Consider the following 23,363-nt stretch of genomic DNA (forward strand, 5'->3'; position numbering starts at 1 on the left):
ATATTCTCCAGATTTGACCTCTGACGTTCCTGCTTAATAAGTTTGAAGAAGGAACACAAGGGCTCATGCAAGCAGAACTTGACCCTTTGTGCTCCAGATCCAGCCCACCAGATATTCCAGCATGAGTTGAATTTATGGGCTGAAAAGCCACCTCCCCCCACAAGCAGGTTAATGAACCCTCTTTCCTACCAATTGGAGATGAAAAGCTTCCCCAAAGATTTGGTCCCCATGCAAGAGGCAAATATGGCCACAACACCTGCCTGGCTTGCGATGAGAGAGCTCAAAGATTGTGAACTGGGCTCTGCATACAAAGAACCCAGCATGCAGGCACCTACAGTACATGTACAGTGGTACCTCGGGTTCCATACGCTTCAGGTTACAGACTCCATGAACCCAGAAATAGTGCTTCAGGTTAAGAACAGTTTCAGGTTAAGTACGGACCTCTGGAACGAATTAAGTACTTAACCTGAGGTACCACTGTAATGCTACTCTGCTATTTTCTGCCCATGTTCTGTGGTTGCAGTTTTCAGCATTAGGGACAGGAAGGTGACTGGTTTTGGCACCAAGTTCTGTCCATAAGCCCCACTGAGTTCAAGGGTTCTACCTTGAGGTCACTACTGGACAGACCCTGCCAGACTTACGAAGTGGGGTGAGGAGCAAACAGGGGAAACTGAAACCACTGGAGATGTTTAGAAATGGGGCTTCTGTTGGGAAGGGGCTGCCCCATTTGGGCTTCTCCAGGGGCAGGAGAATATCTAGGGCAGGAGAATCCCTGCAGGGCCTCTGAGGCTCCCTTTGCTTCTTCCTCTCTCCCAGGACCCTCCAGCTTCTTTTGGCTCCTTGACTCCTCAGGAAGGATGAAAGAGATGGATCCTGCAAAGCTAGCGAGGATGGAAGGGGGAAGATGGACGGTTGACCTGGTCAGGTTGTCTCCTGCATCCCTCCTCTCAACCTCTGAGCGTTCCCTCCCAGGGACCTCCGAGAGATCTGGTGAGTCCCAGGGCAGGGGAGATGGGGACCTGGATGGATGGAGCCAGAGAGGAATTGGGGCTTCCTCAGCTAGGGGGTGGGGGGGGGGAGGCAGGCGGATGGAGATGGAGAAGGGGAGCACCTTTTTGGGCTCCCCCACCTGCCTGCCTGCTCCTTTGTCATCTGCAGGCAATTTGAGCCAGGAATAGATCACAGCTCCCGACCCAACGCGATGTATTGGCAGCTCCAAATGTCTAAAACCAGTTCTGTGATCTGAATGCCCTACCAATGTCAGACACTGATCCGTCACGCAGCACTAGAAGCCACGAGTCTTTAAAGGAATCTGATCCTGCTTTGCAGATTGAACGCAGATGAGGCCTCCATGTATTACCGTATTTTTCGTCCCATAGGACGCTCCGTCCTATAGGACGCACCTAGTTTTTTGGGGGGGAAATAAAGGGGGGGAAATTTCCCTTTATTCCCCCCCCCCCAAAGCAGGTCGGGGAAACCGAACGAGGTCGAAGAACAGCAGGATGGCGGCACTGCACCTCCCTGCTGTCCCCCAAGCTTGTGGGGCTGGCCGATGTCTGCCCGGTGCGAGGGCCGCTCTGCTTCAGGGTGCCCCGCCCGCCAGGCGGCAGGCTGCTATCCGCAGCGTGGGGAGCCTTGCGGGGAACTCCTGCAGGGCTCCCCATGCTCCTCATCTGGTCAGGACCAGACCCGGAGGCAAGGATAGTCCTCAAACAATGACTAAAACCTTTTAAAAACAATAAAACAATACAAACAAAAAACTGTAAAAATTACAAAAACACCAAAATCAAACAAATTCCCAGGCCCAACCAAACATCCACCCCACCCCACCACCACCCCCACATACAAAAAATTCAAAAGAATTTTTAAAAACATTTTTTAAAGAACTCTGCGCCCCCCCCCTGAGTCCTCCTGGGCAGCAGAGCAGTCCTTTTGAGGCTTGAGGCCCCGCCCCGGGCCAGGTGGTTAGTGGCAAGAGCAGGGCCCTCAGGCACTCACCCAGGGGAGGTCAAGGAGAAGTCAAGGAGGAGAATCGTGGGATCATGGACTTTCTCAGTAAGGATCCCTGTTGGATCATAACATGTTGTGATTGGAGATGGAGTGGATTCCATGATTGAGCCACAAAAATATCCATCCCAGATAAAAGCCAAGCAATATCTCAGTTAATACCAGGAAACAAAAAAAAAAATGAAAACTATTGGACGACCTCACATCACATTCTCTTCAGTTCTTCCTCTGTCACAAGCATTCATTAACATTGTTCAATAATCTGGAGTTCCCATTTCCTCCCGAGACTCTAATTAGCATCTCTCTTCATTGCAGATGGTGATGAATCAGAAGGGAAGAACAAGGGGGAGCACAACAGAATCCACATAGCGGAGAAGTCATACAAATATTCAGAGTGTGTAGAGAAGATCCGTCAGAGCTCCCAGTTCACCTCCCATCAAAGAAAGAGCTTCATTCGAAGGAATAGCCTCACTTCACACGAAAGAACACAGAGTAGGGAGAAACTGTATCAGTGCAGAGAATGTGGAAAGAGCTTCAATCAAAAGGGTAATCTCACTTTGCATCAAAGAGTTCACACAGGGGAGAAACCATATAATTGCTTGGAATGTGGAAAGAGCTTCAGTCACTGGGGGAATCTCACTTCCCATCAAAGAGTTCATACAGGGGAGAAACCGTATCAGTGCTTGGAATGTGGGAAGAACTTTAGTCACCGCCAGAATCTCGCTTCTCATCAAAGAATTCATACAGGGGAGAAACCCTATCAGTGCTTCGAATGTGGAAAGAGCTTCAATCGGAAGGGTCACCTCACTTCCCATCACAAAATTCATACAGGGGAGAAACCCTATCAGTGCTTGGAATGTGGGAAGCGCTTCACTCAGGAGGGGAATCTCACTTCTCATCAAAGAATTCATACAGGGGAGAAACCCTATCAGTGCTTGGAATGTGGGAAGAGCTTTCGTCTGAGTGGTGATCTCACTTCCCATCAAAGAATTCATACAGGGGAGAAACCCTATCAGTGCTTGGAATGTGGAAAGAGCTTCAGTAAGTGGGTGAATCTCACTTTTCATCAAAGAATTCATACAGGGGAGAAACCCTATCAGTGCTTGGATTGTGGAAAGGGCTTCAGTCGGAAGGAAAGTCTTACTACCCATCAAAGAATTCATACAGGGGAGAAACCCTATCAGTGCTTGGAATGTGGAAAGAGCTTTCGTGTGAGTAGTGAACTCACTTCCCATCAAAGACTTCATACAGGAGAGAAACCGTATCACTGCTTGGAATGTGGAAAGAGCTTTCGTCTGAGTGGTGATCTGACTTCCCATCAAAGCGTTCACACAGGGGAAAAACCCTATCAGTGCTTGGAATGTGGAAAGAGCTTTCGTCTGAGTGGTGATCTGACTTCCCATCAAAGAATTCATACAGGGGAGAAACCCTATATGTGCTTCGAATGTGGGAAAAGCTTCCGGGAGGGCCACAAGCTCACTTCCCATCAAAGAATTCATACAGGTGAGAAACCCTATCAGTGCTTGGAATGCGGAAAGCGCTTCAGTCAAAGTGCCACACTCTCTTACCATCACAGAATTCATACAGGGGAGAAACCCTATCAATGCTCAGAATGTGGGAAGAGCTTCAGTCAGGAGGGGAATCTCACTTCTCATCAGAGAATTCATACAGGGGAAAAACCCTATCAGTGCTTCGAATGTGGAAAGGATTTCAGTCGGAAGGATAGTCTCACTTCCCATCAAAGAATTCATACAGGGGAGAAACCCTATCAGTGCTTGGAATGTGGGAAAAGCTTCCGGGAGGGCCCCAAGCTCACTTCCCATCAAAGAATTCATACAGGGGAGAAACCCTATCAGTGCTTCGAATGTGGAAAGGGTTTCAGTCGGAAGGAAAGTCTTACTACCCATCAAAGAATTCATACAGGGGAAAAACCCTATCAGTGCTTCGAATGTGGAAAGGGCTTCAGTCGGAAGGATAGTCTCACTTATCATCACAGAATTCATACAGGGGAGAAACCCTATCAGTGCTTGGAATGTGGAAAGAGCTTTCGTCAGAGTGGTTATCTCAATTCCCATCAAAGAATCCATACAAGAGAGAAAACGTCTTAGTGTTTGGAATGTGGGAAAAGATTCATTCCTTGCCCACCAAATAATTTATACGGGTTTGAAAAAGGGGTCCCTCTCAAAGGGGGCTGCAGACAACCGACAGATTACAACTGGGGAATATTTCACACAGGAAACCACATCTGCTTGCATGGACTTTTGTCATATATGGATTTATAAAAGTGAAGGTGAATCTTTGATCTTTGCAAGCTTCCCTTAGGGCTCAGGGGGAGCAAGCTTGGATTCTAGAGGAACCAAACAATTATTAACTGTGAAATCTATCGCACAGTGTGGTCTCTTCCAGAAGTGTTGGAGCCAGCCGTCACAAGTGGCATTTGTTTAGCATAAAATAAAGACACAGAAAGCCAGCAATATTTCCATAATAAGAGAGAGCAGCTCATTCAGACTTCTTCTCCTCTCCGGTCACTTTTTATTGTCCTTTGTTCTGTCCAGCCGCATGGCCGTTTGCCAATCTCATGTTACCTCATCCGGTCAAGCTTTTATTGCCCCTTTACCATATAAGGTAATCATTGCCCAGAGGAATGTCAGGGGGCACCCTGCAGTTTTTACAAGCCTCTGCCTTGGCTTTATGACTCCCACACAGAAGATTCTTCGGTTTGGGAAAAGATCAGTCAGTTAAAATACATTACATGTGTCTTAATTTTAACTAAACAAAGGAAAGTAGGAAGACAGCCCAGAGTCCTGGAAGGTAAGACGGTGGAACGAAATAGGGCCTTCTGAGGAGGGACTGCACCGAAAAAAATTGATGGACAACAACAAGAAGAGCAAAATGTTCATCTTGCATGTTAATTTACATATAGATCTGTTAAATATGATTAAAGTTGCATGCCAGTGGCTGTCAAGATAAGATAAAGGATTAAAATCGGGATGATATTGGGAATAAATAAAAGAGAGAAAAGTAGGAACAGGAACAAAAAATAATAATAATCATCATCATCAATCTTTGACTTTTGTCTTCTGGGTTTCTCTGTTGTTATTCTGTCTCTCACAGCTACAATAAACCTACCATTAATATTGTGGACTAGGCATTTCTTCGTCAGAGGGCAAAAAAGCAAATTTAGCAAGGGATCAAATACTTTCTCTCCTCACTCTATATGTTCACACTGTAGCAGGAACCCCCCCACCCCAGTCATTCTGTTTGTATAAACTTCACACTCACACACTACATACGCCACATTTCTGTTATAAATTCATAGAAAATCAACCATACATTGGATTTGCACTGTTCCATTTTTATTTTACTCCCTATGACAAGAACTAACAAAGGGGGGTGACTTAGTCAGCCATAATCCCTTCACTGTCTCAGCACATACACTGGAGCCCTGCCCATGCCAACCCTGATGATCCCAGACAGAAGACAATCAAGATCACAAAGAACCTGCATATGGGAGTGGATTCAAACGAAGGACACTGATCAGATCTTCCCTCAGGGGGCAGGAAACTGCAAAATCCCCTTTGTCTCCTAGAAATTCCTGGAAGGGGAGGGGGGAAGGAGGAACCAGCCAGGTGACAAGACACTCAAGTTACCACCAACTCCTCCCACAACCCCTCCTTTCTGTAATGTATGCCTCCCTCAACCCCTCCTTTCTGGGGGTGGGCTAGACCTAGAGGAGGGGAATTTCAAAAGTTTTTATAAGACCTTGCACACTATTCTTCGGGGTCTTTCCTCTCTCCTGCACGTGAGGGGAATACCCTGTTGCAACAGTTCAATAAAGACCAAGCCTACAGGCTGCTGTTTTGCTCCAAGTTATCCTGGTTGGTGTCTTTGTTTTGTCCAAGGGAGCCCTCGGATTTTTCCTGTAACAACACACACAAACCTGGCTCTCGTTTGGAGGAGTGAGAGACGGAGGCTCTTGACTTTTAGAACTAGAATATAAAAAGGGAGGTGTGAGGAGGTCAAGGAAACAAGCAAATGAAAAATAAGTTATGTGAAGGTTTGAACTTTTTGTTTTTGTTTTAATTGTTTGTATTTTTCTTTTTTCTTTTTTGCTCTTTTTTATTGTGATGTATTGTTTTGTTTTGTTTAATATGGTGTTTTTTCCTTTTCTTGTGTAACCTTTAAAACTTTAATAAATATTATTTTAAAAAAATAGAATGGCATTTCCATGGCACCTCCTTTCCTTCCAGGAGCTCCTCCTTCCACAACCCTGCCAGGCTGGCCGTTTGCCTTTCACCCCCTTTCCAGCACTGCGTTGTTTAGTGTGGCAGCACCTGCCCTTTGGAACTCTCCGCCTCTTGCAATAAAGCACATGCCTCTTCTATACACTTTTCTGGCACCTGCTAAAAGCATTCTTGTTTAGGCAAGCATACCCAGATGCTTAGGAAGCTAAAGTAATTTTTTAAAAAAATTTTAAAATTTTTTTTCCATAAAATCTCCAATCATACAAATTTTCACATCACATATTTTAGCTTATTGGACCTCCCTCAACTCCTCTGACAATCATCCGGAGTTAGATTTCTATCTTCACATCACATTCCTTGATTTTAGTATCGCCTTTAAATACAATTTTTCTATCCTCATTTACATTCTTGCAATATTCCTTATTTTTTCCACAAAGCTTCTTTAAAACACACTAGCGTTGTGTATTCCTCACATAGTTTTCAAATATTCTCTAAATTTTCCCCAGTCCTCTAAAAACTTATGATCTCTTTCAAATCTAATTTTTCCAGTTAATTTGTCCAGTTCTGCATAGTCTGTCAGTTTTGTTCTCCATTCTTCCAAGGTCGGTACCTCTTCTTGTTTCCATTTTTGAGCCATCAATATTCTCGCTGCTGTTATTGCATACTGAGAGAGTTTACAGTCCCTCTTATTTATTTCCTTTCCGGAAGATATGGTTTTCAAACGATTTGTAACCCTTTTTCTTTTCTTTCCATAGATGCGCATACCACCCAAATCTTACTTACCTGGCAGGGGAGATACCATGATCACATAGGAAGCTAAAGTAATTTTAATCTCTTTTAATATTTTAGCTTTTCTCTGTTTTAAAGTAGGCTTGTTAATTTTTATTGATTTTACTGCAGTGGTGGTGTTGTTTCTTTGTTTTTTTGTATTGTAAACAACTTTACAGGTTTTTTAAAATAAATTTTATGAAATAAATGAACAATAAATATATATAAAACAACACAAGCTAAAACACAATGCATCCTATAGATTTTGTGAATCCCCCCCCCCCAGCCAGGCCTCCAAGCCTCGCCTCAGGAACTCTCAAAGCTTTTTTCCCCCTCTAAGGCTAAAAGCATTAGCTAAGCATATTGCTCTTGCTGCAACAAAAAGACTGAAACGAAGGTGGAGAACAGAGTCCTTTGCTTCTCAAAGCCTTTTTGTTTCTAAGGCCAGTGGCCTTGTTAAAACCAGATTGCAACTTTCTTACAGGAGAATGAAACATATCTGAACACTCTGAAACCCCCTTTGGTTTCTCACCCCCTTTTCCTGGGAACAGTCCAAAATAGTCCCAAGACGGGAACTTTCTGTTCATGCTCAGGAGACATGGGGCAGAACTTTTCAGAAGGAGGAGAAAGGGGAGGGAACTGGAAGGGGAATATATGCTCTGTGCAAATGGCTGTGAACCCGTGCTTGTTTGTGAGTTATCACACTTGCTCCTTCTACCAGTTCATGGATGGTAGAAATAAAGCTTTTTCTCCGAAACTATTCCTTGAGTGTCTGTTGACTCCCATTTTCCCTTTCCCGGGCGCAATATTTTTCCCACTCGAGGGCAAAGCCTCATAAGGCTACAGAAGGACTGCAACTGTTCTTCCTTGGGATCTATATGCTGCCTTCTTTTTGGGGGAGGGGGCTTTGGGTCAAGGAAATAAACCCCCTTCAAATTGAGGGAAAAGTCACATTTGTGAACAGAGGATGTAGACAAACGAGAACATTCCCACATGGGGGGGGGGGGACAGGGAGAAGAAAAGTCCGTCTGCATCTTAACAACCGGACCACTTCCTGTGTCCCAGATGCAACAACACACGTCTCTCCCCTATTCAGGCTAAACAAGCAAATTTCAGGTGTATCCTCAGGAAATGCTAAAGCAAGGATAGAAGACTCCTTCTCCCAACCTTTTCGGACAAATGAGGAGGGATTATCAGTCATTGGGCGCCTTGTACTACTACTAACAGAGGACATGGAACACATAAAATCCTTTTTGGCTCACTGTAATAAAATTCTTACCATCCTGATAGATACTTGTAAAACCTTCTGGAAAAATCCTAGCAGAGTGTTTGTGGGTTTTGATCCAGAAGAAATGGAAATTGGTGCTGTCTCAAAAGAGGCTAGTTCTCCCAAGCTACCCTCAGCCTTTGGGAATCTTGTCACAAGAGGAGCGAGAAGCTCCCCTCTGGAGTTCGTAAAGGGTAGATATTCCTGGTGCCCTTAATCCTGCTGTTCCGCCAGGGAAGCGGGGCTGCGTCCAAAGCACTGAATGGTGCAAGTACTCAGGGAAGGGAGCAGAGAGCGAGGGAAGCATTAGGCCCCCATTTCTAGGAAGGGGAACATCGGCCTGAAGGGGAGCAGCTGCATTTGGCCAAGCGGAGCTGGAGAAAAGCTGGGCCTGTCCTGCTGCGCTTCAGGCCCTGACAGCCTCCACGTCCAAGTGTAAGTTGACTTCGCCCCTCCATTCACCAAGCGAGGAGGGCCGTCCCGGAGTTGACGCTGCCAAGGAGGCCAGAAAGAGCAGAGGCCATGTTGGGTCAGGGCAACCGGTCCTTCTATGTTTGGAGCGGGAGGAAGGGCCGGTGGCCAAATTATGTGCCTGTCTGTTATACACACATACATCTCAATAATAATAATAATAATAATAATAATAATAATAATAATAATAATAATAATAATTTATTATCTATACCCCGCCCATCTGGTTGGGCTTCCCCAGCCACTCTAAACTTCCCTGAACTTCCCTTCAGATGTCTTCTAAAAGTCTGGTAGTTGTTGATCTCTTTGGCATCCACAGGGAAGGTGCCACTACCGAGAAGGCCCTCTGACTGGTTCCCTGTAACTTGGCTTCTTGCAGCGAGGGAACCGCCAGAAGGCCCTCGGTGCTGGACCTCAGTGTCCGGGCAGAAGAATGGGGGTGGAGACGCTCCTTCAGATATACTGGACCGAGGCCGTTTAGGGCTCTATCTATCTATCTATCTATCTATCTATCTATCTATCTATCTACTATCTATCTCTATCATCTACCTACCTACCTACCTAGATATATACACACACCCCTGGCTCTCGTTTGGAAGAGGAGTGAGAGACGGAGGCACCTTACTGGCAGAATGGCATTTCCCTGGCACCTCCTTCCTTCCCAGGAGCTCCTCCTTCCACAACAACCCTGCCAGGCTGGCCTCTTGCATGTCGCCCCCTTTCCAGCAGGCGAAGCTGCAGGGACCACTCCCTTCCTGGCCCCCCCCCCCAAAATGGAAGCGGCTTTGGACCCTGGAGGAACCTGAGAGGAGCCTGGAGGGGGGCAGGGAGGGGCCTCTCGCCCCTTCCCAGACTTTTCCGCCATCCATTTATTACTACTGTTTATGAAACTTAGGCCCCGCAGGGCTCTGGCACCCGGCACAGTTATTTCAAAGGATCTCAAACCCTAAAATGGATTGACAGGTAACTGACAGACGGAGATGATCTCTAGAGATGCCCCCCTTGGTTGGGCCTGTGATGGACAGCAGAGCCAGGCCAGTCAGCGGACTTAGTCCCTCAGAAATTCCCCCAGGGGGCGGAAGCCTCCCTCTGATTGGCTGCCATGCCAGCGGGGGGCGGAGCCTGCACTTTTGGCGGAAAATGCAAGGCGGCTTTTCTGAGGGGGGAGCTTGGAGGGGAAGGGGGGAGGAGAGGAAGATGAGTCAGGCGGGAGTTCAAGGGGAGAAGCTGTGGGGAGGGGAGGGAGACCCCCAAGAAGGAGGGCTGAGGGGACCCCCTGGGTGTGGGGGGCGGACTGGGGGGGGAGCGGGGGAGACCCCCAAGAAGGAGGGCTGAGGGGGCCCCCTGGGTGTGGGGGGCGGACTGAGAGGGGGCAGCGGAGGGAGACCCCCAAGAAGGAGGGCTGAGGGGACCCCATGGGTGTGGGGGGCGGACTGAGGGGGGAGCGGGGGAGACCCCCAAGAAGGAGGGCTGAGGGGGCCCCCTGGGTGTGGGGGGCGGACTGAGGGGGGAGCGGGGGAGACCCCCAAGAAGGAGGGCTGAGGGGACCCCCTGGGTGTGGGGGGCGGACTGAGGGGGGAGCGGGGGAGACCCCCAAGAAGGAGGGCTGAGGGGGCCCCCTGGGTGTGGGGGGTGGACTGAGAGGGGGCAGCGGAGGGAGACCCCCAAGAAGGAGGGCTGAGGGGACCCCCTGGGTGTGGGGGGCGGACTGGGGGGGGAGCGGGGGAGACCCCCAAGAAGGAGGGCTGAGGGGGCCCCCTGGGTGTGGGGGGCGGACTGAGAGGGGGCAGCGGAGGGAGACCCCCAAGAAGGAGGGCTGAGGGGACCCCATGGGTGTGGGGGGCGGACTGAGGGGGGAGCGGGGGAGACCCCCAAGAAGGAGGGCTGAGGGGGCCCCCTGGGTGTGGGGGGCGGACTGAGGGGGGAGCGGGGGAGACCCCCAAGAAGGAGGGCTGAGGGGACCCCCTGGGTGTGGGGGGCGGACTGAGGGGGGAGCGGGGGAGACCCCCAAGAAGGAGGGCTGAGGGGGCCCCCTGGGTGTGGGGGGCGGACTGAGAGGGGGCAGCGGAGGGAGACCCCCAAGAAGGAGGGCTGAGGGGACCCCATGGGTGTGGGGGGCGGACTGAGAGGGGGGAGGGAAAGGAGACCCCCAAGAAGGAGGGCTGAGGGGATTCCTGGGTGTGGGGGGAGGACTGAGGGGGGGAGGGAAGGGAGACCCCCAAGAAGGAGGGCTGAGGGGACCCCCTGGGTGTGGGGGGCGGACTGAGAGGGGGGTCGGAGGGAGACCCCCAAGAAGAAGGGCTGAGGGGACCCCCTGGGTGGGGGGGCGGACTGAGAGGGGGGAGCGGGGGAGACCCCCAAGAAGGAGGGCTGAGGGGACCCCCTGGGTGTGGGGGGCGGACTGAGAGGGGGCAGCGGAGGGAGACCCCCAAGAAGGAGGGCTGAGGGGACCCCATGGGTGTGGGGGGCGGACTGAGGGGGGAGCGGGGGAGACCCCCAAGAAGGAGGGCTGAGGGGGCCCCCTGGGTGTGGGGGGCGGACTGAGGGGGGAGCGGGGGAGACCCCCAAGAAGGAGGGCTGAGGGGACCCCCTGGGTGTGGGGGGCGGACTGAGGGGGGAGCGGGGGAGACCCCCAAGAAGGAGGGCTGAGGGGGCCCCCTGGGTGTGGGGGGCGGACTGAGAGGGGGCAGCGGAGGGAGACCCCCAAGAAGGAGGGCTGAGGGGACCCCATGGGTGTGGGGGGCGGACTGAGGGGGGAGCGGGGGAGACCCCCAAGAAGGAGGGCTGAGGGGGCCCCCTGGGTGTGGGGGGCGGACTGAGGGGGGAGCGGGGGAGACCCCCAAGAAGGAGGGCTGAGGGGACCCCCTGGGTGTGGGGGGCGGACTGAGGGGGGAGCGGGGGAGACCCCCAAGAAGGAGGGCTGAGGGGGCCCCCTGGGTGTGGGGGGCGGACTGAGAGGGGGCAGCGGAGGGAGACCCCCAAGAAGGAGGGCTGAGGGGACCCCATGGGTGTGGGGGGCGGACTGAGAGGGGGGAGGGAAAGGAGACCCCCAAGAAGGAGGGCTGAGGGGACCCCCTGGGTGTGGGGGGCGGACTGAGAGGGGGGTCGGAGGGAGACCCCCAAGAAGAAGGGCTGAGGGGACCCCCTGGGTGGGGGGGCGGACTGAGAGGGGGGAGCGGGGGAGACCCCCAAGAAGGAGGGCTGAGGGGACCCCCTGGGTGTGGGGGGCGGACTGAGAGGGGGCAGCGGAGGGAGACCCCCAAGAAGGAGGGCTGAGGGGACCCCATGGGTGTGGGGGGCGGACTGAGGGGGGAGCGGGGGAGACCCCCAAGAAGGAGGGCTGAGGGGGCCCCCTGGGTGTGGGGGGCGGACTGAGAGGGGGCAGCGGAGGGAGACCCCCAAGAAGGAGGGCTGAGGGGACCCCATGGGTGTGGGGGGCGGACTGAGAGGGGGGAGGGAAAGGAGACCCCCAAGAAGGAGGGCTGAGGGGACCCCCTGGGTGTGGGGGGCGGACTGAGAGGGGGCAGCGGAGGGAGACCCCCAAGAAGGAGGGCTGAGGGGACCCCCTGGGTGTGGGGGGCGGACTGAGGGGGGAGCGGGGGAGACCCCCAAGAAGGAGGGCTGAGGGGGCCCCCTGGGTGTGGGGGGCGGACTGAGAGGGGGCAGCGGAGGGAGACCCCCAAGAAGGAGGGCTGAGGGGACCCCATGGGTGTGGGGGGCGGACTGAGAGGGGGGAGGGAAAGGAGACCCCCAAGAAGGAGGGCTGAGGGGACCCCCTGGGTGTGGGGGGCGGACTGAGAGGGGGGTCGGAGGGAGACCCCCAAGAAGAAGGGCTGAGGGGACCCCCTGGGTGGGGGGGCGGACTGAGAGGGGGGAGCGGGGGAGACCCCCAAGAAGGAGGGCTGAGGGGACCCCCTGGGTGTGGGGGGCGGACTGAGAGGGGGCAGCGGAGGGAGACCCCCAAGAAGGAGGGCTGAGGGGACCCCATGGGTGTGGGGGGCGGACTGAGGGGGGAGCGGGGGAGACCCCCAAGAAGGAGGGCTGAGGGGGCCCCCTGGGTGTGGGGGGCGGACTGAGGGGGGAGCGGGGGAGACCCCCAAGAAGGAGGGCTGAGGGGACCCCCTGGGTGTGGGGGGCGGACTGAGGGGGGAGCGGGGGAGACCCCCAAGAAGGAGGGCTGAGGGGGCCCCCTGGGTGTGGGGGGCGGACTGAGAGGGGGCAGCGGAGGGAGACCCCCAAGAAGGAGGGCTGAGGGGACCCCATGGGTGTGGGGGGCGGACTGAGAGGGGGGAGGGAAAGGAGACCCCCAAGAAGGAGGGCTGAGGGGATTCCTGGGTGTGGGGGGAGGACTGAGGGGGGGAGGGAAGGGAGACCCCCAAGAAGGAGGGCTGAGGGGACCCCCTGGGTGTGGGGGGCGGACTGAGAGGGGGGTCGGAGGGAGACCCCCAAGAAGAAGGGCTGAGGGGACCCCCTGGGTGGGGGGGCGGACTGAGAGGGGGGAGCGGGGGAGACCCCCAAGAAGGAGGGCTGAGGGGACCCCCTGGGTGTGGGGGGCGGACTGAGAGGGGGGAGCGGAGGGAGACCCCCAAGAAGGAGGGCTGAGGGGATTCCTGGGTGTGGGGGGCGGACTGAGAGGGGGGGCGTAGGGAGACCCCCAAGAAGGAGGGCTGAGGGGGCCCCCTGGGTGTGTGGGGAGGACTGAGAGGGGGCAGCGGAGGGAGACCCCCAAGAAGGAGGGCTGAGGGGACCCCCTGGGTGTGGGGGGCGGACTAAGAAGGGGGAGCGGGGGAGACCCCCAAGAAGGAGGACTGAGGGGACCCCCTGGGTGTGGGGGGCGGACTGAGGGGGGGAAAGGGCCCCCCAAGTCTGACTCCGCCAGAGCCTGGAAGAAGCCCAGCTGGGCCTGCCAGCCTCCACGTCCCAGGGAAGGAGGCGTCTCCCGATTCAGTGGGGCTGCCCCAGGGAAGATGGGGAGCTGGAGGAAAGACTTGGAAGGGTCTCCCTTGGGGGGATCTGGGACTCCTCTTCCTCCCTGGCGCCTGCTCTCGAGGAGACTCCTGGGGAAGCCCCGTCTCCCTGGCGCCGAGTCTGGCTCCGAGGGGGCTCCGGGGGGCAGAGGGAACCCCTAAGCGCAGGCGTAGCGGGGAGAGGGAGGGCTGGGCTCGGCAAGGGTTAAGAGGAGCAGAGCGGGATTCCTAGAGAGGACAGGAAGTGAAGGCGGAGTGGAGATCCCCCTCCCCCCTCCCTCCCTGCTTTCTTCTCTCTCCTGGACTCGGGTGAGTCTCCTCTCTCCTCCCCCTGAGGGTGCCATGGGGAGAAGGGGGTCCCAGGGGGGCAGGGAGGGGGCCTGGGGGTCCCTGTTCAGATCATGCCTGGTGGGGGGAGACCCCCAAGTCAGGGAGCAGGGGGTCTTCCTTTGTCCTCTCTGCCAAGCCAGGGAGGGGGGTGGAGATCGCAGGAAATATGCAGCTCTGTTCTTCCTTGGGATCCAGATGCTGCCTTCATTTTGGGGAGGGGGCTTTGGGTCAAGGAAATAAACCCCCTTCAAATTGAGGGAAAAGTCACCTTTGTGAACAGAGGCTGCAGCCAGACGAGAACATTCCCACGTGGGGGGAGCACAGGGAGAAGAAAAGCCCGTCTGCATCTGCAGCAGCACAACTGGACCTCTTCTCCCTTTTTCTCTTAGGGTCCAGTGGGCTTTGAAGACGTAGCTGTTCCTTTCACAGAGGAGGACTGGGCTTTGCTGGATCCTGACCAGAGAGCTCTGCAGAAGGAAGTCAAGGAGGAGAATCCTGGGATCGTGGCCTCTCTGGTAAGGCTCCCTGCTGGATCATGAGATCGGTTTTGAAACTCCATACAGATCTCTGAAGGACAAACCTCCTCTATTTTGAGGGAGCCCCATAGCGCCACCTGCAGCATCTGAGATGTTCACACACCCACAACTCTCCTGGAATGGAAAACCTTCAATAGGAGATGTACCGTATTTTTCGCTCCATAGGGTGCACCTGACCATAGGGCACACCTAGTTTTCAGAGAGGGAAATCAAGGGGGGAAATATAATCCCCCCCCCAGCTCTGTGCGCAGCCTGTGCGTTTCTCCCTGTTTTTGCGGGAGGTGGGGGAATTCCCCCATCTCCCACAAAAGCGGCCAGTCAGTCCCTTGTCCCTCCTGGGGAAAAGCCCCCAAGAGCTGCACGGAGCTTGTGTGCGGCTCTTGGGGGCTTTTCCTGCCTGCCTCCCCCCTGCATTCGCTCCATAAGACGCAAACACATTTTCCCTTGCTTTTTAGGAGGGAAAAGGTGCGTCCTATAGAGCAAAAAATACGGTATCTCCTGTTCTGTCTGGGAATATTCTTCCACCAGTCTTCAGACCATGAGGAGGCTGGTCTGAGCTGCCCCGACTTTCTTCAATGTAGGCTTCAGAGATCTTAGGGCCATGGAGGTAAGGTAAAGGTAAAGGGACCCTGGACCGTTAGGTCCAGTTGTGGCGGACTCTGTGGGTGCGGTGCTCATCTCGCTTTACTGGCCGAGGGAGCCGGCATACAGCTTCCGGGTCATGTGGCCAGCAGGACTGAGCCGCTTCTGCCGAACCAGAGCAGCACATCCTCTCAAATTTTCTGTTTTCCTTTCTGTTTCTGTCTGTTTTTGGTTGAGCAAAGAAATGACTGAGCTTGGAGATGGAGCGGATTCCACGACTGAGCCAAATTAAATCCATCCCTGGAACGAGCCAAGCTTTTTGAATCTCCGGGTCCCATAAATACGTTAGCTAATACCTCAGGCTAGGATTATTATTATTATTATTATTATTATTATTATTAATGATATCAGGAAACTTGATGAGGAATTAAGGGGAAAGACATTGTTGACCCGGAGTAGTTACAAAATTAATGTTCTCTCCCCAAGTGCCACGGACCCTCCAAAGAGAGTCTCTCTAAGAAAGCCCAAGCAAAAATTACTCCATTTTACGTGAATAAGGAAAATGAGGAGGTGGCTAAGAAACAGCGGGAGCCAGATCCTATTACTGACCTTATAGGATCTCTCAGCAGCTCTAAGGATGAGCAGAAAGAGGTTTTGGGCCCAGGCAGCTCAACTGCTAAGTCATCTCTGGCACTGAGACCAGGAGCTCAAGCGACTCAAGGCCAAATTCAGGCTAAACAGGTAGAGGAACTAATCTGAAAGAAAAATTCAGAACTATCCTCAGGAAATGCTAATAGAAGGCTAAAAGACTCCTTCTCCCAAGCCTCTGGTGCAAATGAGGAATTATCCGTCATTGGGTGACTTGTACTGCTAACAAGGGACATAGAATGCATAAAATTCTTACCATCCTGATAGGTACTTGTAAACCCTTCTGGAATAAAGTCTGGCAGAGAGTGTGGAACCGGATAATACAACAATATCTCTTTCCCTACCATTAAAAATAGATGAATAAGGGAGGTTTAATTCGTCCACATGGCAAAAGGAGGTCTATAAGTACAAAGAAGAGCAAAAATGTTAAAAAAAATTAAAATAGTGCCATATTAAAAAGTTGACTTAAAAATACCTTTTAAATTACTTAAGAGTAGCTCATGCTCTGGGTCCAGACAGAACACTTAAGAAGCTTGTACTGTACAGTGGTACCTTGGGTTAAGTACTTAATTCGTTCCAGAGGTCCGTTCTTAACCTGACACTTTTCTTAACCTGAAGCACCACTTTAGCTAATGGTGCCTCCTGCTGCTGCCGTGCCGCCGGAGCATGATTTCTGTTCTCATCCTGAAGCAAAGTTCTTAACCCGAGGTACTATTTCTAGGTTAGCGGAGTCTGTAAACTGAAGCGTATATAACCTGAAGCATATGTAACCCGAGGTACCACTGTACTGGAATTTGCACACCAGATCCCTATCTCAATATGAAACAATATGGAAGATTATCAAATGCTCTGCTGTCCTGTCAGAATCCAAAACCAACTAGGGAGAGGGTTTTGATAAACAAGAATTGGAAATGGGTTCTGTCTCAAAATAAGCTACTTCTCTCAAGCTACCCTAAGCCTTTAGGTATCTTCTCACAAGAGGAGCGTAAAGTTTGTGAATATAGTGTATAAGCACAGAGAATATCTATGGAGGAGTGGTGTATTACTCTCAATATTATTCCGAAATGTAGCATCACCAGCTCCTCTGCTTCCACATTCAGCAACACCTCCAAAAAGTCCTCAGTTCAAGGCAGACTATTGTCCTTTAGTTGACATATACTCTGCAGGTGACAATCCTGACTAGCCAGCTGACCTGGACCCCAAGGAACCCCCTAACTCAGACAGCCCTGGATCCTTGCACTTGAGAAATCTAGGGAAGGACCTACTTGACAGAACTGAAAAGAATTGATTGCATGTCTTCTGTGCTCTGCCACAAGACGCCCAGAATGAAATACTCTCAGATTGGACCTCTGACTTTCCTGCCTAATAAGTTTGAAGAAGGAGCACAAGGGCTCATGCAAGCAGAACTTGACCCTTTGTGCTCCAGATCCAGCCCACCAGAACGAACCCTCCTCCCTGAACAAACTGATAAAAAGCAAGAGGAGATGTCCAGAGGAGGGCAGAGGAGGAACGTGTCCAGAGGAGGGCAACCAAAATGCTCCGTGTCCGCGGACACGGAGGAATGGTTCCAAACTACAAGAAAAAAGATTCCACCTAAACGTTAGGAAGAACTTCCTGACAGTGAGAGCTGTTCGACAGTGGAATTTGCTGCCAAGGAGTGTGGTGGAGTCTCCTTCTTTGGAGGTCTTTAAGCAGAGGCTTGACAACCATATGTCAGGAGTGCTCTGATGGTGTTTCCTGCTTGGCAGGGGGTTGGACTCGATGGCCCTTGTGGTCTCTTCCAACTCTAGGATTCTATGATTCTATGAAAAGAGAATGGGATTATATTTATGGATTACAACAGAAAAGCGAACTATGTGATAAAATTGATAAAATTTAGTTTTGATGATTGGCCAAGGCTTGGGGACAGGATGGTGACTGGTTTTGGCACCAAGTTCTGTCCATAAGCACCATTGAATTCAATGGGATCTACTCTCAGGTCACTACTGTGCAGAACATGTCAGCCTTACGAAGTGGGGTGAGGAGCAAACAGGGGAAACTGCAAGCACTGGAGATGTTTAGAAATGGGGCTTCTGTGGGGGAGGGGCTGCCCCATTTGTGCTTCTCCAGGGGCAGGAGAATATCTAGGGCAGGAGAATCCCTGCAGGGCCTCTGAGGCTCCCTTTGCTTCTTCCTCTCTCCCAGGACCCTGCAGCTTCTTTTGGCTCCTTGACTCTTCAGGAACGATGAAAGAGACAGATCCTGCGAACTTAGCGAGGATGGAAGGGGGAAGATGGACGGTTGACCTGGTCAGGTTGTCTCCTGCATCCCTCCCCACAACCTCTGAGCGCTCCCTCCCAGGGACCTCCGAGAGATCTGGTGAGTCCCAGGGGAGGGGAGATGGGAACATGGATGGATGGAGCCAGAGAGGAATTGGGGCTTGCTCAGCTAGGGGGTGGGGGGAGGCAGGCAGGCGGATGGAGATGGAGAAGGGGAGCACTTTTTCGGGCTCCCCCACCTGCCTGCCTGCCTGCTCCTTTGTCATCTGCAGGCAATTTGAGCTAGGAATAGATCACAGCTCCCCAGTCACCGCGATGCATTGGCAGCTCAAAAGGTCTAAAATCAGTTCTGTGATCTGAATGCCTTACCAATGTCCAACACTGATTCGTCGCTATGTAAAATAGCAGAATAAATTTGCCAGAATATCTATAACATATAGTTCATCATTAGTGGTCAGTGTATGAGTTCTGGGTTCATGAATTGCTTTCAACTGAAACAAAAAAAGGGGAAACAGGAGAGAACGGAGAACATTCAACATCGCAGAGCCAAATGCCTAGACTGACGCTATTGTGGCCGTTTTGCTTAGATTAAGTGAGTAATAGTCGCTTTTCCTCTTCTGTTACCAAAGAAACAATACAGAGTTGGTTTCATCATGAAAATGGGAGGGAGGGGGTTCAAAGTGAAGAAAGAGATTTACGTATAAATTTAAATTTAGACCAACCAGATTGAGATAACTTCTGATGGGGAGTGTTCAGGTAAAGATGTTGCTGTTTGTTAAAATACTGTACTACATCAAACATTAAAAGCCTTCCTAAACAGGGCCACCTTCCGATGTCTTCTAAAAGTCTGGTAGTTTACATCTATGTCCTCTTTTACATCTGGTGGGAGGGCATTCCACAGGGAGGGCGCCACTACCGAGAAGACCCTCTGCCTGGTTCCCTGTAACTTGGCTTCTCGCAGTGGGGGAACCACCAGAAGGCCCTCGGTGCTGGACCTCAGTGTCCGGGTAGAACGATGGGGGTGGAGACACTCCTTCAGATATACTGGGCCGAGACCGTTTAGGGCTTTAAAGGTCAGCACCAACACTTTGAATTGTGCTTGGAAATGTACTGGGAGCCAATGTAGGTCTTTCAAGACCGGTGTTATATAGTCTCGGCAGCCGCTCTCAGTCACCAGTCTAGCTGCCGCATTCTGGATTAGTTGTAATTTCCGCGTCACCTTCAGAGGTAGCCCCACATAGAGCGCATTGCAGTAGTCCAAGCGGGAGATAACCAGAGCATGCACCACTCTGGCGCGACAGTCCGCAGGCAGATAGGGTCTCAGCCTGCGTACCAGATGGAGCTGGTAAACAGCTGCCCTGGACACAGATTTGACCTGTGCCTCCATGAACAGCTGTGAGTCCAAAATGACTCCCAGGCTGCGCACCTGGTCCTTCAGGGGCACAGTTACCCCATTCAGGACAGGGAGTCCCCCACACCTCCCCGCCCCCTGTCTCCCCAAAACAGTACTTCTGTCTTGTCACGGTTCAACCTCAATCTGTTAGCCGCCATCCATCCTCCAACCGCCTCCAGACACTCACACAGGACCTTCACCGCCTTCACTGGTGATTCACTGATTTAAAAGAGAGGTAGAGCTGGGTATCATCCGCATACTGATGAACACCCAGCCCAAACCCCCTGATGATCTCTCCCAGCGGCTGCATCTAGATGTTGAAAAGCATGGGGGAGAGGACAGAACCCTGAGGCACCCCACAAGTGAGAGCCCAGGGGTCTGAACACTTATCCCCCACCACCATTTTCTGAACACGGCCCAGGAGGAAGGAGTGGAACCACTGTATGACAGTGCCCCCAGCTCCCAGCCCCTCAAGATGGTCCAGAAGGATGTTATGGTCGATGGTATCAAACGCCGCTGAGAGATCCAGCAGAACTAGGAAGCAGCTCTCACCTTTGTCCCTAGCCCGCCGGAGATCATCAACCAGTGCGACGAAGGCAGTTTCAGTCCCATGATGAGGCCTGAATGCCGACTGGAAGGGATCCAAATGGTCCGCTTCTTCCAGGCGTGCCTGGAGTTGTTCAGCAACCACTCGCTCAATCACCTTGCCCAAGAATGGAAGATTTGAGACTGGGCGATAGTTGGCCATTATGGCCGCATCTAAAGATGGTTTTTTAAGAAGCGGTTTAATAACCGCCTCTTTCAGCGGGTCTGGGAAGGCTCCCTCACGGAGGGAAGCATTCACCACCCCACGAAGCCCATCACCCAGCCCTTCCCAGCTAGCTTTTATAAGCCAGGATGGGCAAGGATCCAGGAGACAGGTGGTTGGTTTCACTCGTCCAAGCAGCCTGTCCACATCCTCGGAGGTAACAGATTGGAATTGATCCCACACAATTTGACTAGACAGGACTCTAGCACTCTCCCGCCCCGGCCCTGCTCCCACGGTGGCGTCTACCTCTTCCCGAATCTGAGCGACTTTATCTGCAAAAAAATTAGCAAAATCATTGCAGGAGATCATGTGGCCCTTGCTGGGCCCCGATGTAACAGGTGGTTCTGCTATATTGCGAACCACCTGAAAAAGTCTCCTGCTGCTGTTTTCTGCAGATGCAATAGAGGTGGTGAAGAAAGTCTTCGCCGTCGCTACCGCTGTGGAGTTTGGAGTTTACAGGATTAAAACTCCTTGTTGTCCTGTATCTGGGGAGTGGCCTGAAGCAGGGCCGTACGTGACAGGCTTTGTCTGTCTTTGTCTGTGAGAGTTGGTTTCACTTTTGACTGAGACGCTGAAAAGAAGCTGTGTGTGCTTTTGGCACGGGAGAGATGCCGGAAAGCTCCGATGGAATGAGACTGATTTATGGCTTGTAAATAAACGCTTTTAGAGATAGCAACGAACTGTCTCTGGACTTGATTTATCCCTCTATCTCACACGGACGGCAGGACCGCTGCTGCAACTCTGTTTTTCCTGCCCAGGTCAGCCCCAAGCAGAGCCAGCAAGGAAGAGCTGACTGGACGGCAGGATTTAATGGCCAAAACCGCCACTTGGTAGGCTCGACATTGAGCTCCAACCCGTGTCCGGTCAGCTTCAGAATGAGTTATCTGCCACCGTCGCTCTAGCCGTCTTAATGATTGTTTCATTGCCCTCAGATCCGTGGAAAACCACGGGGCTGTCCGGGCTCCATGCAGTCGGAGAGGGCGCTTCGGAGCCAAACAGTCAATAGCCCTGGTTAACTCCACATTCCAGCGGGCCACCAGGGAATCGGCTGAAAGGCCATCAACATGGGATAAAGCATCCCCTACCACTCTCTGGAAACCATTTGGATCCATTAAGTGGCGGGGGCGGACCATCCGAATCGGTCCCACCTCCCTCCAGAGGGGATGGGTCGCAGAGAAGTCCAGTTGCACCAGGAAGTGGTCTGACCATGGCACTTCTTTCGTTTCGCTTTTTCTTAGTGTCAGATCACCAACATCCGTAGAGGTAAACACCAGGTCCAAGGCATGTCCGCGGCTATGGGTTGGGCCAGACTTATTCAGGGACAGCCCCATGGAGGCCATGCTTTCCACGAAGTCCCGAGCGGCCCCTTGTAAGGTCGTGTCGGCATGGATGTTAAAATCCCCTAGGACAACCAAGCTAGGTGTCTCCAGGAGAACATCCGCCACGACCTGAAGCAGCTCGGGCAAGGAATCCTTGGTGCAGCGGGGAGGTCGGTACACCAAAAGGAATTCTGTACTGCCCCTATTGCCCAACTTCCAGAACATGCACTCAGAAAACTGGGTCTTCCCAATAGGACGCCTGGTGCAAACTAATGACTTCCTAACAATCACTGCAACCCCCCCTCCCCGCCCACATGACCTGGGTTGCTGTGCGTAAGAGAAACCTGGTGGACAAGCAGCGGCAAGGACAGGCCCATCTGCTTCATCCAACCAAGTCTCTGTTACACAAGTCCTCCATCCATGATCAAGTCATGGATGGCAGTGGTTTTATGAATCATTGACCTGGCATTGCACAGCAGCAGCTTCAGGTCATGTGGGTATCCCTTGCTGATTCTAGTATCCATCCAGTCAGGACCAGACTCGGAGGCAGGGATAGTCCTCAGACAACGACTAAACCTGCCTCTGTAACGACATGGTCTGGTCTTAGCGTAACTCCTCCTCCTACCCGTGATCACTGAGATTGGTTGTCCCAGTGCATCCCCCCCTGTGGAACATGCCCCAGCCATTTTGTTGGCTGGGACCCACTCCCCGGCAGCCCTGACCCCTCCCCTTAGGAACAAAAAAAAACCTTTAAAAAATAAAACAATACAAAAAACCTGTAAAAATTACAAAAACACCTAAATCAAACAAATTCCCAGGCCCAACCAAACATCCACCCCACCCCCACATACAAAAAATTCAAAAGAAAAATTTAAAAACATTTTTAAAAGAACTCTGCGCCCCCGAGTCCTCCTGGACAGCAACAGCAGTAACAGCAACCATAGTTGTGAGGCCTGTCAGGCCCCGCCTTGGGCCAGGTGGTTAGTGGCAAGAGCAGGGCCCTCAGGCACTCACCCAGGGGAGTCCTCCTGGGCAGCAGAGCAGTCCTTTTGAGGCTTCAGGCCCCGCCCCGGGCCAGGTGGTGAGTGGCAAGAGCAGGGCCCTCAGGCACTCACCCAGGGGAGTCCTCCTGGGCAGCAGAGCAGTCCTTTTGAGGCTTGAGGCCCCACCCCGGGCCAGGTGGTGAGTGGCAAGAGCAGGGCCCTCAGGCACTCACCCAGGGGAGTCCTCCTGGGCAGCAGAGCAGTCCTTTTGAGGCTTGAGGCCCCGCCCCGGGCCAGGTGGTTAGTGGCAAGAGCAGGGCCCTCAGGCACTCACACAGGAGAAGTCAAGGAGGAGAATCGTGGGGTCATGGACTTTCTCAGTAAGGATCCCTGTTGGATCATAACATGTTGTGATTGGAGATGGAGTGGATTCCATGATTGAGCCACAAAAATATCCATCCCAGATAAAAGCCAAGCAATATCTCAGTTAATACCAGGAAACAAAAACAGTGAAAACTATTGGACGGCCTCACATCTCATTCTCTTCAGTTCTTCCTCTGTCACAAGCATTCATTAACATTGTTCAATAATCTGGAGCTCCCATTTCCTCCTGAGACTCTAATTAGCATCTCTCTTCATTGCAGATGGTGATGAATCAGAAGGGAAGAACAAGGGGGAGCACAACAGAATCCACATAGCGGAGAAGTCAGATAAATATTCAGAGTGTGGAGAGAAGATCCGTCAGAGCTCCCAGTCCACCTCCAATCAAAGAAAGAGCTTCA

At 52.4% G+C, this 23,363-nt stretch overlaps 2 protein-coding genes across 9 annotated transcripts in view; one reads left to right on the top strand and one right to left on the bottom strand.

Annotated features, from left to right (window-relative positions):
• The window catches only part of LOC310837269 (uncharacterized protein), a 173,292-nt gene that overhangs the window by 28,260 nt on the left and 121,669 nt on the right, over window positions 1-23,363 (bottom strand). The gene's annotated exons all lie outside the window — the stretch shown is intronic.
• LOC310837206 (uncharacterized protein) overlaps window positions 1-23,363 on the top strand; it is a 314,413-nt gene that overhangs the window by 3,574 nt on the left and 287,476 nt on the right. Inside the window, exons 2-5 of one of the 8 annotated variants that reach the window (XR_014560464.1) lie at window positions 817-990; window positions 14,444-14,569; window positions 18,005-18,178; window positions 21,212-21,440. The exons of 1 other annotated variant lie outside the window; for it this stretch is intronic. The gene's annotated coding sequence lies outside the window, so the exon portion shown is untranslated. Of the gene's footprint in view, window positions 1-164; window positions 500-816; window positions 991-1,283; window positions 1,359-2,322; window positions 2,431-14,443; window positions 14,570-15,414; window positions 15,522-18,004; window positions 18,179-21,211; window positions 21,441-23,363 lie in introns of those variants that run through there. 6 more of the 8 variants (XR_014560462.1, XR_014560461.1, XR_014560463.1 and 3 more) reach the window with 6 other exon arrangements.

The sequence above is a fragment of the Podarcis gaigeae genome (assembly GCF_964106915.1).
Source record: "Podarcis gaigeae genome assembly, chromosome: 2".
Classification (NCBI taxonomy): domain Eukaryota; kingdom Metazoa; phylum Chordata; class Lepidosauria; order Squamata; family Lacertidae; genus Podarcis; species Podarcis gaigeae.